The following is a 9556-nucleotide window of genomic DNA, read 5'->3' as shown; positions in this document are numbered from 1 at the left end:
CCACATGTCCCAGCTCCTTGGGGCAGCTTGTTCTGAGGGAGGAGGCTACAGGACGGCCTCGAGCCCTTGGGGTGGTCTCCAGGCCCCACGGCGACTGGAGGTCTCCATGCAGGTCCCACGTCCTTTGGGTGCTCCGAGGGGTGGCCCCAGGTTCTTGAGGACCCTCCTCCTGGGTCCCTGGGGTGGCCCCAAGTCCTTGGGGACATTTTTGTTTGGCCCCTGGGGTGGCCCCAGGTTCCTGAGAAGGTCACAGACCCTTGGGATGATCCCAGACCCTTGGTGACACCTGTCCCGGGTCCCTGGGGTGGCCCCAGGTTCCTGAGAAGGTCACAGAACCTCGGGATGATCCCAAACCCTTGGTGACACCTGTCCCGGGTCCCTGGGGTGGCCCCAGGTTCCTTGAGAAGGTCACAGACCCTTGGGATGATCCAAAACCCTTGGTGACACCTGTCCCAGGTCCCTGGGGTGGCCCCAGGTTCCTGAGAAGGTCACAGACCCTTGGGATGATCCAAAACCCTTGGTGACACCCGTCCCGGGTCCCTGGGGTGGCCCCAGGTTCCTGAGAAGGTCACAGATCCTCGGGATGATCCCAGACCCTTGGTGACACCTGTCCCGGGTCCCTGGGGTGGCCCCAGGTTCCTTGAGAAGGTCACAGACCCTCGGGATGATCCAAAACCCTTGGTGACACCCGTCCCAGGTCCCTGGGGTGGCTCCAGGTTCCTGAGAAGGTCACAGACCCTTGGGATGATCCCAGACCCTTGGTGACACCCGTCCCGGGTCCCTGGGGTGGCCCCAGGTTCCTGAGAAGGTCACAGACCCTTGGGATGATCCCAGACCCTTGGTGACACCTGTCCCGGGTCCCTGGGGTGGCCCCAGGTTCCTTGAGAAGGTCACAGACCCTCGGGATGATCCAAAACCCTTGGTGACACCCGTCCCAGGTCCCTGGGGTGGCTCCAGGTTCCTGAGAAGGTCACAGAACCTTGGGATGATCCCAGACCCTTGGTGACACCCGTCCCGGGTCCCTGGGGTGGCCCCAGGTTCCTGAGAAGGTCACAGACCCTTGGGATGATCCCAGACCCTTGGTGACACCTGTCCCGGGTCCCTGGGGTGGCTCCAGGTTCCTGAGAAGGTCACAGACCCTTGGGATGATCCCAGACCCTTGGTGACACCCGTCCCGGGTCCCTGGGGTGGCCCCAGGTTCCTGAGAAGGTCACAGACCCTTGGGATGATCCCAGACCCTTGGTGACACCCGTCCCGGGTCCCTGGGGTGGCTCCAGGTTCCTGAGAAGGTCACAGACCCTTGGGATGATCCCAGACCCTTGGTGACACCTGTCCCGGGTCCCTGGGGTGGCCCCAGGTTCCTGAGAAGGTCACAGAACCTCGGGATGATCCCAGACCCTTGGTGACACCCGTCCCGGGTCCCTGGGGTGGCCCCAGGTTCCTGAGAAGGTCACAGATCCTCGGGATGATCCCAGACCCCTGGTGACACCTGTCCCAGGTCCCTGGGGTGGCTCCAGGTTCCTGAGAAGGTCACAGATCCTCGGGATGATCCCAGACCCTTGGTGACACCCGTCCCAGGTCCCTGGGGTGGCTCCAGGTTCCTGAGAAGGTCACAGATCCTCGGGATGATCCCAGAGCCTTGGTGACACCCGTCCCGGGTCCCTGGGGTGGCCCCAGGTTCCTGAGAAGGTCACAGACCCTTGGGATGATCCCAGACCCTTGGTGACACCCGTCCCGGGTCCCTGGGGTGGCCCCAGGTTCCTGAGAAGGTCACGGACCCTTGGGATGATCCCAGACCCTTGGTGACACCCGTCCCGCGTCCCTGGGGTGGCCCCAGGTTCCTGAGAAGGTCACAGATCCTCGGGATCCTTGAGCGTCTTCCGTCCAGTCTGCCCAGGGTCACCTGACCCAAACGGGTGTCACCCCCCCACCCCCCCCCCCTCCCGGAGGTGCCACCACCACACCATCCCCCAACCCCAGGGACCCCCAACGTGGGGACGTCCTCATGGGTCTCCGAGGTCCCGTGACCCTCAAACGCTCCTCCAGATGTGTGTCCCCCCCCCATGGTTGTCACCGTGTGGTGACACCGCTCCAGATGTTCGGGGGGGGTTGGGGGGACACGCGGGGTCTTTTTGTCACCGCTTTATTGTCACCCGCGTCCGCGCCGGTGGTCCCTCGCCGTCACCTGCCTGCGGGGGAGGCGGGGCAGGAGGTCAGCGAGGCTGGGGGGGGGACGGACCCCAAACCCGCCTGGTTTGGCCCCAAGAAGGGGAAGGAGGTGGGGGGGGGGTCACCGCTGCCGTGTCGGAACGCAGCCCCCCGCCCCGGATATTGGGGGGAGGGGGGGGGGGAGGAGGTGGGGGGGGGCAGCCGGTCCGGGCCGCCCCCCCCCGCCCGCCCGCCGCCCCGCCCCCCCCCCACCCGGCGCGGGGGGGGCCCTTCCTCTTCCTCTGCCTCCGGCTCTTACGCGGGCGGCCACGGTGGGGGGGCCGCCGCGCCTTTGTGGGAGGCCCCCGGCCCCCTCCCCCCCCCCCCCCCCACTTTGGGTGTCCCCCCCACCCCCACCCGGCCTGTGAGACCCCAGAGAACCCCCCCCTCCCCCCCCCACACACACACCCGGGGGGAGGGAGGGGCCCAGGCGTCCGGGTGCCCCCCCCCCCCCCCCACAAGTACCTGGTCCCAGCTCTGGATCCGGGGGGGGGGCTTCAACCGGGACCTGTGGGGGGGGGGGAGAGGTGAGTGGAGCTGGTCCCTATAGGGTCAGCTCTATAGGGGGCTCATCCCCATAGGGCTGGCTCTATAGGGGGCTCCTCTATAGGGGGCTCATCCCCATAGGGTCAGCTCTACAGCAGGGTGGTCCCTATAGGGTCAGCTCTATAGGGGGCTCATCCCCATAGGGTCAGCTCTATAGGGGGCTCCTCTATAGGGGGCTCATGCTCATCCCCATAGGGTCGGGTGGTCCCTCCAGGGTCAGCTCTATAGGGGGCTGGGGCTGCCCCCGGGGACCAGGTCTGTGAGGGTTCAGGGCAGGCTGCCCTATAGGGCCATGCCTGTATAGGGGGGCCTGGTTTCTATAGGATCAGGTTTGTGTGAGGTAATCAGGCCTTACAGTGAGATTCATATAGGGTCTGTTCCCTATAGGGTCAGTTCTATAGAAGCAAGACGCAGGTGCCTATGGCGCCAGGTACACAGCAGGACAAGAGCTCCGCCCCCTATAGGGCCAGGGCAGCTGGGTCCCTATAGGATCTAGTCCATATGGAGATGGGGGTCTGTATAGACCCAGCTCCATAGGGGCTTGAAAAAAGTGAGTCCCTATGGGGCCAGGTTTATACAGGGTCGGGGGAGGGGGGTGGTCCCTATAGGACCGGGTCCCTACACGGTCAGGTCCGTAGGGGGTCAGAAGGACTGAGTGGCTATGAGGCCTGCCCCTATGGGGGCTGTGGGGGCTGTCGTATACCGGGGGGCGCCAGGCGGTGCCCCCGGCCGTAGGTCACCCCGTCGCTCTGCCCTCGGCCCCACGGCGGCACACGGGGCAGCGCCGCCGGGCGGGGAGAGAGGGGACACCCTATATGCACCCTATAGATGGCCTCCTATACTCCCCTACTCCTCCCCAATACCCCCCACACCTATACTTTCCTTACACCCTCTCTATACCACCTCTATGCCCCCACCCCTATACCCTCCCTATACCTCCCACACCACATGCCTTCCCTATACATCCTCTTTACCCCCCAGTCCCTATACCTCCCTCAATAGCCCCCACACCCTCCCTATACCCTCCTCTACCCCCTCACATCCCTATACCTCCCTCATACCCCCCACACCCTATACCTTCCCTATACATCCCCAATAGCCCCCAATACCCTCCCTATACCCCCCTCTACCCCCTCACACCCCTATGCCCTCCCTATACCTCCCCCATACCCCCGCACCCCACATATCCCCCCATGGCCTCCTACACCCTTCCCATAACCCCCCGCTGTACCCCTCTGCCCCTCCCATACCCCTATAGCCCCCATAGCCCTCACACAGCCCCTACAGCCACCCCATAACCCTCCCATAGCCCCTATAGCCCCTCCATAGCCCCTGTAGCCGCCCCTATAGCCCCTCCATACCCCATGTAGCCCCCCATAGCCCCTGTAGCTGCCCCTATAACCCTCCCATAGCCCCTATAGCCCCTCCATAGCCCCTATAGCCGCCTCTATAACCCTCCCATAGCCCCTATAGCCCCCCACAGCCCCTATAGTCCCTATAGCCCTCCCTCAGCTCTATAGCCCCTCCATAGCCCATATAGCCCCCCATAGCCCCTACAGCCGCCCCTATAACCCTCCCACAGTCCCTACAGCTGCCCTTATAACCCTCCTATAGCCCCTATAGCGCCGCTATAGCCCCCATAGCCCCCACAGCCGCCCCTATAACCCTCCTATAGCCCCTCCATAGCCCCTATAGCCGCCTCTATAACCCTCCCACAGCCCTATAGCCCCTCCATAGCCCCTATAGCCCGCCACAGCCCCTACAGCCGCCCCTATAGCCCCCATAACCCTCCCATAGTCCCTAGAGCCGCCCTTATAACCCTCCTATAGCCCCTATAGCCGCCCCTACAGCCCCCATAGCCCCTATAGCCCCCCGGCCCTCACCTGGCCGCCACCGCGCCCCTCATGGCGGCCGCAGCCGCGCGCAACCTCCCACCTCCCCCCCCCGCCGCTCCGCCGCGCTCCTATTGGCTGCCCGCCGCGGCCTGGGCGCGTCCCATTGGCCGTCGGGGCGCGGCGGCGGCGGCGATTGGCGGAGAGCGGCGAGGGCGGGGGGAGGGGGCGGGTCCCGGGGTGGGGGAGGGGGATAATGGCGGGAGCGCGCGGGTGATGGCGGGCGGCTGAGGGGAGCGGCGGGAAAAACGGGGGGAAAACGGGGAATAACCGCGAAAACGGAGAATAACCGCGAAAAACGGGGAATAACGGGGAGGGTAACGCCTAGTAATGGGGAGTGATGGGGAGGGAGTCCCCGCGAGTGGGGAAAAATGGGGGGTGATCCCTGGTAATGGAGGGGAAAGGGGGTAAATGAGGGAGTAGGCCCGAATGATGAGGGGAAAAGCACTAATAACGGGAAAAAATGGGGGGATAATCCCTAATAAGGGGAAATAAGGGAGAAATAATCCCTAATGATGAAGGGAAAAGGGGGTAAATGAGGGAATAGGCCCGAATAATGAGGGGAAAAGCGCTAATAACGGGAAAAAATGGGGGGATAATCCCTAATAAGGGGAAATAAGGGAGAAATAATCCCTAATGATGAAGGGAAAAGGGGGTAAATGAGGGAGTAGGCCCGAATAATGAGGGGAAAAGCACTAATAACGGGAAAAATGGGGGGATAATCCCTAATAAGGGGAAATAAGGGAGAAATAATCCCTAATGATGAAGGGAAAAGGGGGTAAATGAGGGAATAGGCCCGAATAATGAGGGGAAAAGCACTAATAACGGGAAAAAATGGGAGGATAATCCCTAATAAGGGGAAATAATGGAGGAATAATCCCTAATGATGAAGGGAAAAGGGGGTAAATGAGGAAATAGGCCCGAATAATGAGGGGAAAAGCACTAATAACGGGAAAAAATGGGGGGATAATCCCTAATAAGGGGAAATAATGGAGGAATAATCCCTAATGATGAAGGGAAAAGGGGGTAAATGAGGAAATAGGCCCGAATAATGAGGGGAAAAGCGCTAATAACGGGAAAAAATGGGGGGATAATCCCTAATAAGGGGAAATAATGGAGGAATAATCCCTAATGATGAAGGGAAAAGGGGGTAAATGAGGAAATAGGCCCGAATAATGAGGGGAAAAGCGCTAATAACGGGAAAAATGGGGGGATAATCCCTAATAAGGGGAAATAAGGGAGAAATAATCCCTAATGATGAAGGGAAAAGGGGGTAAATGAGGGAGTAGGCCCGAATAATGAGGGGAAAAGCGCTAATAACGGGAAAAAATGGGGGGATAATCCCTAATAAGGGGAAATAAGGGAGGAATAATCCCTAATAATGAAGGGAAAGAGGGATAAATGAGGGAATAGGCCCGAATAATGGGGGGAAAGCGCAAATAACGGGAAAAAATGGGAGGATAATCCCTAATAATGGGAAATAATGGAGGAATAATCCCTAATAATGAAGGAAAAGAGGGATAAATGAGGGAATAGGCCCTAATAATGGGGAGTAATGGGGGGGGAAGTGCTAGTAATGGGAAAAAATTGAGGGATAATCCCTAATAATAAAGGGAAAAGGGGATAAATGAGGGAATAGGCCCAAATAATGGGGGAGGAGTGCTAAAAATGGAGAAAAATGGGGGGATAATCCCTAATAATGGGAAATAATGGAGGAATAAGCCGTAATAACGAAGGGAAAAGGAGATAAATGAGGGAATAGGCCCAAATAATGGGGGGAAAAGCACTAATATCGGGAAAATGTGGGGATAATCCCTAATAATGGGAAATAATGGAGGAATAATCCCTAATAATGAAGGAAAATGGGATAAATGAGGGAGTAGGCCCAAATAATGGGAAGGAATGCTAATAATGGGAAAAAATGGGAGGATAATCCCTAATAATGGGAAATGAGGGAGGAATAAGCCCTAATAATGAAGGAAAAATGGGATAAATGAGGGAATAGGCCGGAATAATGGGGGAGGGGTGCTAAAAATGGGGAAAATGGGGGAATAATCCCTAATAATGGGAAATAATGGAGGAATAATCCCTAATGATGAAGGAAAAGAGGGATAAATGAGGGAATAGGTGCGAATAATGGGGGAAAGCGCTAAAAATGGGGGGAAAATGGGGGAATAATCCCTAATAACGGGAAATAATGGAGGAATAATCGCTAATGATGAAGGGAAAGGGGGATAAATAAGGGAATAGGCCCGAATAATGGGGAAAAGTGGGGGAATCATCTCTAATAATGAGAAATAATGGGGGAATAATCCCTAATGATGGAGGGAAAAGAGGGATAAATGAGGGAATAGGCCCAAATAATGGGGGGGAAGTGCTAATAATGGGAAAAAATGGGGGAATAATCCCTAATAATGGGAAATAATGGAGGAATAATCCCTAATAATGAAGGAAAAGAGGGATAAATGAGGGAATAGGCCCAAATAATGGGGGAAAATGCTAATAATGGGGAAAAATGGGGGGATAATCCCTAATAATGGGAAATAATGGAGGAATAATCCCTAATAATGAAGGAAAAGAGGGATAAATGAGGGAATAGGCCCGAATAATCGGGAATAATGGGGGGGGGAAGTGCTAATAAAGGCGAAAAATGGAGGAATAATCCCTAATAATGAAGAAAAATGGGGAGAAGTGAGGGAATAGGCCCAAATAATGGGGAATAATGGGGGAATAAACCGCTAGTAATGAAAGGAACTGGGGAATAATGAGGGAAAAACTCAAATAATAGGGAGTAATATGGGAGTAGCCGCTAATAATGAGGAATAATGGGGGAATAAACCCTAATAAGGAGAGGAAATGGGGGGAAATGAGGGACTAGGCCATAAAATGGGGAATAATGGGGGGAAATGGGGAATAATCCCTACTAATAGGAAATAACGGGGGAGTCGTCTCTAATAAGGAAAGAAAACGGGAGGGAAATGAGGGAATAGGCCCGAATAATGGGGGGATAATCCCTAACAACGGGAAATAATGGGGGAATAACTCCTAATAATGGGAAATAGTGGGGAAATAATCCCTAATAACAGGAAATAATGGGGGAATAACTCCTAATAATGGGGAAATAGCCGCTAATTATAGGGAATAATGGGGAAAAACAGGGAAAAAGGCTGCTGTTGAGGAAAAATATGGGTTAATAAAGCGAGAGGCCTTAATAATAAGGGGAAAAAAGGTGAATAATGAAAAATAATCGTTAATAACGGGGATTAATGGCCAGAGGTGGAGGGGGGGGATTAACGAGCTTGCCTGCAGCACGGGGCTTCGCAGCAAGGAGGGGCCCAGGCGTCCGGGCGGGGGCCTCCGAGGAATTTGCCCCCCCCCCCCCCCCAAATGACTCGCCCCCCTGGCAGCTGGGGAGGAAGGCCCGGACGCCTGGGCCCCTTGTGGATTTATTTTTTGGGGGGGGGGAGGGGGGAATTAGAGCAACAGGCACCCGGACGCCTGGGTCCTTTCCCCTAGTTTGGGGGGGGGAGCCCCCCCCCCCCGGACGCCTGGGTCCTTTCCTGGCACCTGTTTTGCAGGGGGGGGAGGGGAGGGGGCAGCCCGGACGCCTGGGCCCCCTGGGATTCCCCCCCCCCCAGCTGTTCCCCCCTCCCCAGCTGCTGCCCCCCCCCCCCCACCACCACACAGCTGTTTGGGTGGGGGGGGGGGAGAGCAGTTGGCACAGCCACAAAGGGGCCCAGGCGTCCGGGGGGGGGGGGGAAGGAGGAGGGGGGACATCCTCCTCCCTCCCCCCCCCCCCGGGGGGGGGGTATTTTTAGGCCCTGAGACATGCGGTCATTGCCCAGCCATGCGGGGGAGGGGGGACACCCGGACGCCTGGGCCCCTGCTGCCCCCCCCCTCCCCACCATGGGACAAAGCGGGGGGCGTGGGGTGGGCAGGGGGAGCCCGGAGGCCTGGGCCCCCTTGGCAGGGTGGTGGGGGGGGGTTATTGGGTGCCATTTGCCCCCCTCCCGGTGTCCGTGTGTCCGTCCGTCCCCCTCCACCCTGGGGTCCCCCCCCCACCCCGGGGCGGCGCCGGCTGCACCCGGTACCTGCCTGCCCGGGCCCGGCCCCTTGGCGCCGGCTGCTGGGAGCAGCCGTGCCCCGGGGGGGGGGGGGAGCCCGAAAAGGGAGTTTCGAGAGGGCCCCGAAAAGGGAGTTTCGAGGGGGCCCCGAAAAGGGAGTTTTGAGGGAGCCCCAATAAGTGGTTTCGAGGGAGCCCCAAAAAGTGGTTTCGAGGGAGCCCCCAAAATGGAGTTTCGAGGGACCCCCCCCCCCCGAAAAGTGATTTTTTGAGGGGACTCTACAAAGGCAGTTTCAAGGGGACCCCCAAAAGTAGTTTCAAGGGAGCCCCCGAAAAGGGAGTTTCACGGGGGCCCCAAAGAGGTGGTTTTGAGGAGCCCTGAAAAGGGAGTTTTGAGGGGGCCCCAACATGGCAGTTTTTAGGGTCCCTCAAAAAAAAAGGCAGTTTCAAGGGAGCTCTGAAAAAGGGGTTCTGAGATCCCCAAAATAGGGAGTTTCAAGGGGTCTCAGAAAGGCAGTTTCCAGGCTCCCCAAAAGAGCAGTTTCAGGTGTCCGTCCCCCCAGGGGCGATTTGGAGGGTCCCTGAAACGGGCGGATTTGAGGAACCCCAAAACGGGGAGTTTTGAGGGGTCCCCGAAAGGGCAAATTTGGGGACCCCCCCCCCAAAAAAGCAGTTTTGATGGTCCCTAGAAAGGCAGTTTCAAGGGAGCCCCGGAAAGGGCAGATTTGAGGGTCACCAAAAAGGGCAGTTTGGAGGGTCCCCCGAAAAGGCGGTTTCGAGGCAACCCAAAAAGGCAGTTTCGAGGGAGGGGGGGTGTCTCTAAAAAGGTGGTTTCGAGGTACCCCAA

At 57.9% G+C, this 9556-nt stretch overlaps 1 long non-coding RNA gene across 1 annotated transcript; it reads right to left on the bottom strand.

The window, feature by feature from the left end:
- Positions 1–2133: 2133 nt before the first annotated feature.
- Positions 2134–4688, bottom strand: LOC134154080 (uncharacterized). The gene is made up of 3 exons (XR_009961331.1): positions 4638–4688; positions 2674–2716; positions 2134–2189 (listed from the first exon to the last, which is right to left on the bottom strand). It is a non-coding gene; the product is annotated as an uncharacterized LOC134154080 (long non-coding RNA).
- Between the last annotated feature and the right edge of the window lie 4868 nt (positions 4689–9556).

Source organism: Rhea pennata, assembly GCF_028389875.1.
Source record: "Rhea pennata isolate bPtePen1 chromosome 34 unlocalized genomic scaffold, bPtePen1.pri SUPER_34_unloc_2, whole genome shotgun sequence".
Classification (NCBI taxonomy): domain Eukaryota; kingdom Metazoa; phylum Chordata; class Aves; order Rheiformes; family Rheidae; genus Rhea; species Rhea pennata.
Note: the sequence above shows the minus strand (reverse complement) of the source record. Positions and strands in the feature narration are given on the sequence as shown.